The following is a 9,560-nucleotide window of genomic DNA, read 5'->3' as shown; positions in this document are numbered from 1 at the left end:
GGGACGCGCAGCCACATTCAAAATTCAAAATATTTTTATTCAAATAAACTGTTACAAGTACTTTTGAATCGTCAAGGGCATCTACCGCTGGTTCGGTGGTTTCCTACCGAGAAGAATCTGCAAGAAACTCGGCGTTTGCTCTTTTCAAAGAATGCGCAGCGCCCTGTGTCATGTATAGGCAATATATATTATGTAGGAACACAAATACAATAATGGACGGGTCAAATCTTGTGAGTCACCAACGTGCTGTATTTCATTTATTTATTTACTTAAACATCTTTATTGATGACAAAGAATAAAATACAGAACACCTACCTATTTTATTATTCAGATAATCTATTTTGCGACATGATTGAAGGACAAACCAACAAACAAACACTTTCGTATATTTTATAAACGGGTAGTGATTCCACTCCGCTTCGCACGGACTGCCGCTACGAGCGACGGTAAGTAAAACATGCAAAGTCGGAGACATAAAACTGTCCAGTTAGGCCGCTGCCAATCCATCGCCGCGTCGCATTCAGAACTGGAGCTTTTATGGAAACCACTCGCCGAGAGGACATGAATCCCCGCTAAGCTGGCGTGTCCGCGCTGATGTACAGCCGCAGTGGACTGCTATAAGGCGCGCTTACACGGGCAATTGAAGAATTCTAGGCAAGTTTTTTTAAAAAAAAAGAATATTAGTCAAGTTTATCTTGATGACTAATATTCCCCTTTTCCCTCCAACTAAGCGTAAAGCTTGTGCTAGGAGTAGGTACCTACGACAGTTATAGTGCAACGAGGTTTGAACCGGCGACCCTTCGTATTTCAGACCGCTCCTTATACCCGTTGAGCTATCGAGGCTCTAACCTCTATCTGATCTCTGGAAGTTAGTCAATTGACGTCATGATCACAAGAAACAATTGATTGCACTATCCCTGAAATCAGCATTGTTGCTCTATAGAGCCCTATCGTATTGCCGAAATAATTGCCGCAGTTTATTGAAATTGCTGTAGATTGCTCCAGATTAATCCATACGTGTTGCCGAGCAATAATTGCTGAAAAATTGCTCACGTAAGCGCACCTTTATACGGACGAGCCCCGGAAACTGGCTGGGTATTTTTCTTCATTAGTACATAGCAGGGGCCAAGTTATGTTCACAGCTTTAATCTATAGACAATAAAAGTCTAGCAAGTATTTCTGTGGATAGGTATGCGGGTATTGTGTCGGAAATGCCTGTTGAATGACTTGCGGAAACGATCATAGGTAGTTATAGATGGTTTTTAGAAGCTTTGACCAAGACATAGCCCCTTACAGTTTTCTGACTCAAGATTTTTCAAGCTTGACTCTAAATGTTAATTGATTAAACGTCATTAATTTTGTAACATTTCGTTCTACACAATTCTACCTATTAAGTACATTACAATTATACAGACTCCAATTCAACAAATGACCAAAAAAAAAAATTCCTAAGAAAAAGATTTTAAAAAATGACTAGAGAGGCCTGTGTGGTAACTAAGTATTTATGTATAATAACTTGATGTTTTCTATCTCATTCTCTCGCAGGCTAAATCCTATAAATGTGTTTGTCTCTTTTTAGTGTAAGTGTCAAAAATATCAACGTACTAAAGAAGTTTTCATTTCAAAAATGCTTACAGTAAAGATGACCAAGTAGTTACTGTACCATTGGGGCGGGGTATACAAAAGCTCAACAAATCGATCAATGTGAAAAAAACTGACCCTTTAGATTGACATGTGATCTATTGCACTAACACTTGTCGCTCGAATAACCATAATGAACACGACAATGCATGGTGTAATCGAGCTGTCGCGTGTCGTCCGAGGGCAAGCGACAATACGGGGGTTGAACGAAAACAAATGGCATGTTAGTGCGGGGAAACTTAGGCTTGGGATAAAGTTTAATACAATATCATATTTTTGCATACAATATCCGTAGAGAGTCGTAATAGCCTAGTGGTTAACACGTCCCCCTCCTACTCGGTAGGGCGCGGGGTTCAATCTTGGGCACGCACCTTTCGGAGTTGTGTGCGCATAATATTAACTTGCTTTAGCGGCGCGGCGCAGCAAAACTGCATGTAGGAGAGTTCTCTCTGACTGCTCTGAGAGCAGAGTTGTGCTCAGTAGTGCGCTGGCAATGGATTGATCGTGAAGTGTATTTTGTATTATTATTGTGTTACGAATAATTTTTAGGTAACTTTTTTGAAACTAAAGTTGTTACAACTGATTGAGCGCCAATTCGTTAAAGCGCCAGTTTTTACTTTACAAAGAAACATATTCTCATTCTTCATTCTTCACTAAACTACATACATTCTTCACTATTCATTCTTCACTAAAAATATTAAGTAGGTAACTTAGATTTACTGCTAATAAGTTTTCTATTTTTATTATCGTTTCGATCATGGTTTCGATGTAGTTGTCAAGGTCCGACCAACATAAATGCGTTTTTGTTTTACAACGAGGTCAACTCCAGGGTTAATAACTTGGCCGGTTACAGAATGCAGCGGTACCTCCTTGTGCACTTATTCTTGCCCACCATGTATTACGGGCTCGGGAAACAGTACAAATTATGATGATAGTTAGATCGGGAATATAGGTAGGTTTTTGCGGTATAAAAACCGGCCAAGTGTGAGTCAGACTCGCGCACCGAGGAGGGTTCCGTACTCGGGTATTTTTTCGACATTTTGCACGATAAATCAAAAACTAAATAAAAATCTGTTTTAGAATGTACAAGTAAAGCCCTTTCATATAATACCCCACTTGGAATAGTTTTTTGAATTTTAACACACATTTAAATAACTAATACCCACTACATAATATAATGATATGTGTATTAGGTATCTACAGAACCCTACAAACGTCTGTATGAATAGTTAATGTAATTTAGTTAGTAATTAATACGTTTAGTCACGGTTACTTAAACGCGCTAATACGTCCTTAAACAAATAGTAACAATAGTCCATCAGCCTCGGACGGAGGGGCTTGTGTCGGGGGTCCATCATGTGACGTCGCTGATCCCCTCGAAGTCTATTGTTTCGGGAAATGCGGTCTGCAGCTGTGCAGACAATACTGTAATTAAGGCTGCGAATCCACTACCAGAGTCCTAGAGTTTTGAATCCGTTGACATAACTTATCAATAAAGAAACATACGTTTTTGACTCTATCACTGTTCGTATTCACTACCCATAAGTATAAATGGAAAAGTGTGTTTGTTGGTTTATTATTTTGTTGATTTGTCCTTCAATCACGCCACAATGGTTTGTCGACAGACAAATACGTGATTGTCATTTGATTAGTCAGTTTTAGGGACAGAACGCATACGTGTACTTTATTACAGAACTCTAGAACTCTGGCTATGGGACTAACGGCTAAAATTAAAATCGGGTCATAAGTGCTTTAATTGAATGGCTATAATCTGACGGCGAAATATGCGGGATCAATGTTATGAATCTGTGATAATAATATGTACATAATATCTTAACCGACAGACATTTGGATAGGTAGATATTCTTTTGCAAATGGACTTGTAAATAATTATTTGTTTTGCATGAAGTGTACCGAATTTGAGAAGAGTATCTATATATTGAAAAGTGCCTTACAATGAATACAAGCTAAATCACATTCTTTAATTACAAGATATCTCAGTAAGTATATTTATGAAATTTTTTGGTTATTCATCAAGGTACTTAATAACATAAGTAATCCGTCGAGTGATAAGTGCATTTATTATAATTTGACATAAAGGGCAATTACGTTTGTTTTATTTTATTATAATATTAAATTAATAAAGCATTTTTTGCTATAATATGTTAATTTATGTTTGATAGTAGAGAATTTTAGTTAAGAACCCCTATACGCCTTTGGTTTCTACACGCATCGTACCGGAACGCTAAATCGCTTGGCGTCACGACTTATCCGGTAGGGTGGTAACTAGCCATGACCGAAGCCTCCCACCAGACCAGACGAGAAGTTTAGAAATTATGAAATTCCCCCTGTCGCAAATCGAACCCGGGACCTTCCACGATAAGACCACAGCGCTTACCACTGCGTCAAAGAGGTCGTCAAAAACACGCCTTAGAGAGCTTACGTAGCTGCGGTGCTCCAGGCTTCTCAGATAAGTTAATGCATTAACAGGGCTCTCTCCGTCACTTACTCCATACAATCGTAGTTCCAATTTCATTTGAATATTAAGCAACCAAAGTCCATGAAATTTTACAGACATATTCTAAAAACTAATATCTATGCCTGTGGTGTATTAGATTTTTCTAAAAATATATAGTTTTAAAATTACAGGGGCTCAAAGATTTGTAGAAATGTTAAGACTGCGTAACTTTAAAACCGAATATTTTAACGGAAATCAGGAAAACCACAGACATAGATATTAGTTCCCGGAACGTTTCAACAAGGCTCCATTGTGTATGATTGGTTAGTATTCCAATGAGAGTGGAATTACGTTTGTATGGAGCGAGTGACGGGGAGACCCCTCTTACAATAGGTTGTGGTCACGTTCGGAGTCGACGTCCAGCCTCGGAGAGTCGTGTCTGTAATTAGTTTGAAAAATCGTCCCCGATACCCCGATAGCGGACAAATTGATCGGATAGCGGCGATCGCGGGATAAGGGATAGCGTCGCGACTAATTGAAACACGACGCGGCGGGATCGATGGCGCGAGGCGGCGGACGTGACACCTCACCGGTACTGTTGGAGGCAATATTGACCAGCGATATCATGGAGGTCCATAACCGTGGCCAAAATTCGTCTAAAATCCTAAATTGTATGTTTCGGACAAAGTTTATGGTCACGGGTTTACAAAACGTTACGAGTCTATGATAGAAAATCTGCTTATCTTGCTACCTATCCACAGATTCGTCATCATCTCATCGCCGGCCCACTACTGAGTACACGTAGTTCACTCTGATACAGGTCTCCACTCAGAATGAAAAGTTTTTACCCATAACCTACCAAGTTAGCCAATAGTTTGAATTGTCAGATTTCTTATAGGTACTTAGAGAACATTATGGGGAAATCTCAGAAATTCCGGTTTCCACATGATGTTATCCTTCACCGATCTCCGAAAAGTTAGAGGTACGTGAACCAGAATAAGGCACAGGCAATTTCTATTAAAAAAAATTTGAATCAAACTGAATATTCATCAATTTCGAACCAAATGAAACAATATCCACTCGTAGAGAACTAACGATCTAGCTCAACCGAAACTCGATACAGCGATTATGTTGTCGCCGTGTCTCCCCCGGTGGCCGACCCCCGCGCCCCGCGACCCCCGCACCCCGCCTGACCCGCGGGCAGGGGTCGGCGCGCTAATGCTGCCAGATAATTGGGGATTAGCCATTGTGCTGCACCGCCTTTAATCAAACCTCAGGCATAGACAAGTAGCCGAGGAATACTTTAATTGATTCCTTTGGCTTTTATCGTCGACTCAGTATATTTACAAATCATTTATTTTGTAGAAGCCTAAAAAGGATGATTAGAAAGTCAAATTAAAGGAAACTATGAACATATTTTGCATTTAGGTTTTTAACTCTTTGTTTTTCCGGCATATACATATAAAAGTAACCTGTGTCCATCTCCAAGATTCTATACCTATCTCCTATCTCTGAATGTACCTACATGATACCGGTGCCTACGTCCGCGAGGATTTAGGTTTTTTTAGAAAGCCCGTAGGAACACTATGTTTTGCCGAGATAAAAGTAGCATATGTTTGTCTTGAGATATATTATAGGTATATCTGTACCAAATTTTGTTAAAATCGGTTAAACGGATGGACCCTCAAAAGCTAGTAGGTAAGTAGATAGATAGACATGCACACTATATGGACACATATTATGCTAGGTTTGCTATTTGAAAAGTTACACGAAAACCTCAAAGGCCAAATAGAGTACGGAATACGGAAAAAGTTATTGAGACCATGTTGATTTTATTTTGTTATACATCCCAGTTTGAATAATAAAAAAATACGCGCTGGCATTGAATGGCGGTCTCCAAATTGCTCTGGCGTATGGGGTGGTCTCGGCACTAACAGCGTAACCGCAAATAAGACCAAACAGTTCTTTACGATGGGTTTGTTGGAAGTGGAACCGATGCCTGCCGACGCTGCCCAATGGCTGGGATGAAGAAATGGCCGTATCGACGGGCCACGGCTACGTGTGCACGACAGTTTATCGCAAGGCAAAACTTTTGGTTAAATGATAATGTCGCCGCAAGTCATCGAAAATCATCTTAGTTATTTATCACATAACTGCCTTCCACAAGTATAGTTAAAATCGGGAGGCGATTCCCGGCAGGGTCTATTTGAAAATCTATTACTTAATTTCTAAATTGACTCGGATCTAGTTTGATGTGATGCACCATCTAGTTACTAATATTACAATTATCATTTGCTACCTATTAAAATGTTTGTAGGTATGGCAGGCAAATTAATATGCCGCAACCTGCCTGTTAAATAAAAATAACTTGTATTACTTATAAATACTTATTATATACAGTTTATTCATGCAAATAAATTATATTTTCATCTCATAAATGCAGCTACTGTTATTGCTGACGACACCAGCACTGCTTTTATCAAGTTTAGTATTCCCCTTTCCAGCCTCTCCCTTCCTGCTTGTATTTAGATGTGCTAATGGTGTAATAAGTGAGATTTGGAACATCCGGCTTTCTGCATTCTTATGCGTTCGATGCATTTTGATGATTTCATTTGTTCAGTAGGTAAATTGAAAAACCTGTTTCGGTCCGCTCTTGGGAATATTATCGCTCGGGTGGCTCGCGCCGGCCGTGGCCCCACGGCTGCGGCCATTTCATCAGCAGTAATGGTACCTTCCGCAGCGAATGTGGTATTCAAGATGGAGGTGCCTTGGTTGCAGCTCGGGTGTCAGCGCATTGTGTGCAGCGGCGCGTGCAGCAGCGCGCGCGCCAATAGTGGGCCGGGGAGCCGCGGCCCGCGATTGGTCTTCCCTGCCCATTGTTCCCCGCGGCCTGCCATTGTTCGTCGATAGCGGTCGAGTTCGCGCTCAATTAGCGCGCGATACACTTATCTGCAATTAGGTAGCGGGTAATTGAGCTGCGACGTCGGAACAATGAGTCGCCGCCCACGCGACCACGTGACAACTTGACAGATTTGTACGATTACCTGTCAATGTGATCTGTTTTGGTTTATATAAACCGATTGATCAATTAGTGATCTATTAACGCTTAGTTTAGAAGGAAGTGAAACAAAAAACACACCCTTTTCTTTTGTCAAAATTTAGGCATTTATGCACCTCTACCTGTGTCTAAAAAGTATGGAAACGCACACAATAGTTTCTATCACGAATGAAGTAGAATGTACCAATCATGTGGTAGACAAAAAGAAAGAAAACTAAAATTATTTTTCTGAAAACTGTACCTAATTGACTAAAACCTATTTTATTTCACTAACAAACAGTTTAAAATTCTTATTTCTGTGGTCTACGTTATCTTTCCTTAGCAATCTCTGATTTTTGAACCGATTTTTTTTTATCGTCTACTTCTATCTATCTAGTAGAGACATAATACCTAATTTACATAGAACTCAGAACTTACGGTTACTTTAATCGAATGGCTGTGAGTTGGTCAAGATCAAGGAAAATATAAACATCACTGCTTTAAAGCTAACATAATATAATCTTCAGGCTTTCATAATGTAAGCCTTCATGCGATATTGAAGGCCGCGTTGTGCGGCGCGGCTCATGCGCGGAGTTCCGACACAAGAAATTAATTACCAACCAGTAATTAAAGCTGCACTCCGCGGTCAACTCCGATGTTTTTAATTAAAAGATAATTAAGAAATTCGCTCTTGCAAATTCATCGTCAAATATTAATTACATTATCAAAGCTTTGTAGTTGGTACAATAAATCATAAAAACCTACCTGATAAAGTTCTCCTGACTGAATCTCAATAACTTCACTGAGCGAAATTATAACAAAAATCTAGTAATTATTCATCATCGTGATCAGCCCATCGCCGGCCCACTACCGAGTACAAGCCTTTAGCAGGAATGAGAATAATTTAAGACCACCACCACGCTGGGCAAGTACTAAATGGCAGCTTCACACACCTTCGAGAACGTTATGGAAAACTCAAGCATGCAGGTTTCCTTGCGATGTTTTCCTTTCCCGTTAAAGCAAGTGATATTAATTGCTTAAAACCCATTCATATTCCATTCATATAACTCCGAAGTCCGAAAACTTAGAACAACCCCACTCGTCCGAAAAGTTGGAGATGTTGCAATAAGTTTTTCAAAATATTTTATTTTTGCAATTTTCATGCATGTCTAAGGTTACTTGAGAAGATACCGATCTCACAAAATTGCTCATCACAACAATGCACTAGGTATGTTCCCCTAATAACGCGTAAAATCGCGCGCCACCGTGACGACACCGTAACGACACCGTGACGACATTATATCGGAAGCGATTAGAGACACGGGAACGCCTATTGTCTTATGATATTACTTTAATCTCTTTATGACGCTAAGTTTTATCATCCGTGTTAATTCCAAAGAGATAATGAACAATTGAATATTTAGTATATTACTTTGTAGAGTGAGAACTTTTTTAATTAAAAAAGCATATTTATGAATTATTATTATCGATATAGATCTAACCGCAACTTTGTCCGCTTTCAATAATATTATACGCAGTATGTGTTTTAGACCTTGAATGAGAAATGTTTAAGGCCATACACCCGTATTCACAAACGTTACTATGAGGTCTCATAGTGCGCTCGAACGCACAGTGTCCGTTCCACCAATCAGATGACTGTATCACATCAATTTACAATGATCTGATTGATGGAACCTACACTATGCGTTCGAGCTTACTGTGAGACCTCATAGTAACGTTTGTGAATACGGCCGATGGTCTACCACGCTGGTCAAGTGCGGATTGGCAGACTTTCCACACCTTTGAGAACATTATACTTAGAAAACTATAACTAAACTAACTCCTTACGATTATTTCCTTCACCGAACCTTCACAAGATTAGGTTCGAATTTTAAACATGCTCAAGTATAACTTAGATTTCCAAAGCAGTTGTTTTAAATAACAGGTATGTAGATCAAGTGTGGGCTGCCACCGCCGCGACAGGTGAGTCTCATGCAGCGTACAACAAAAATATTTGCCCAGGCCGTTTGTCCGGCACTAGAGATGTATGGCCTCAACTATGACTCGGTTTCTCCGAACTGTTGATTTTAGAACAGGTTCCACTTGAAGTCGGTAAGTACCTACTTAATCGATATGTCAGTGACCACTAAAATAATGGTGGACCAATTTTTACTTTTTTAACGAAATTCGATAGAATATTTAGTTAGAAGTAAGGCGTTTTAGGTTTTCGTACCCAAAGGGTAAAAACCATAAAAATAGAGCCCTATTAATGTCACTCTGCTGTCTATCTGTCTGTCCGTCTGTCTGTTTATCTGTCTACAGTACTAAAAATTCCTTCACTGAGAGCTAAGTTAATTATCCCCGAGTGCTACAAGCTTTAAATTACGCAAACGAAGTCGCAGAAAAAAGCTAGTATTTGATATA

The sequence above is a fragment of the Maniola jurtina genome, chromosome 19, assembly GCF_905333055.1.
Source record: "Maniola jurtina chromosome 19, ilManJurt1.1, whole genome shotgun sequence".
Lineage (NCBI taxonomy): Eukaryota > Metazoa > Arthropoda > Insecta > Lepidoptera > Nymphalidae > Maniola > Maniola jurtina.
Note: the sequence above shows the minus strand (reverse complement) of the source record.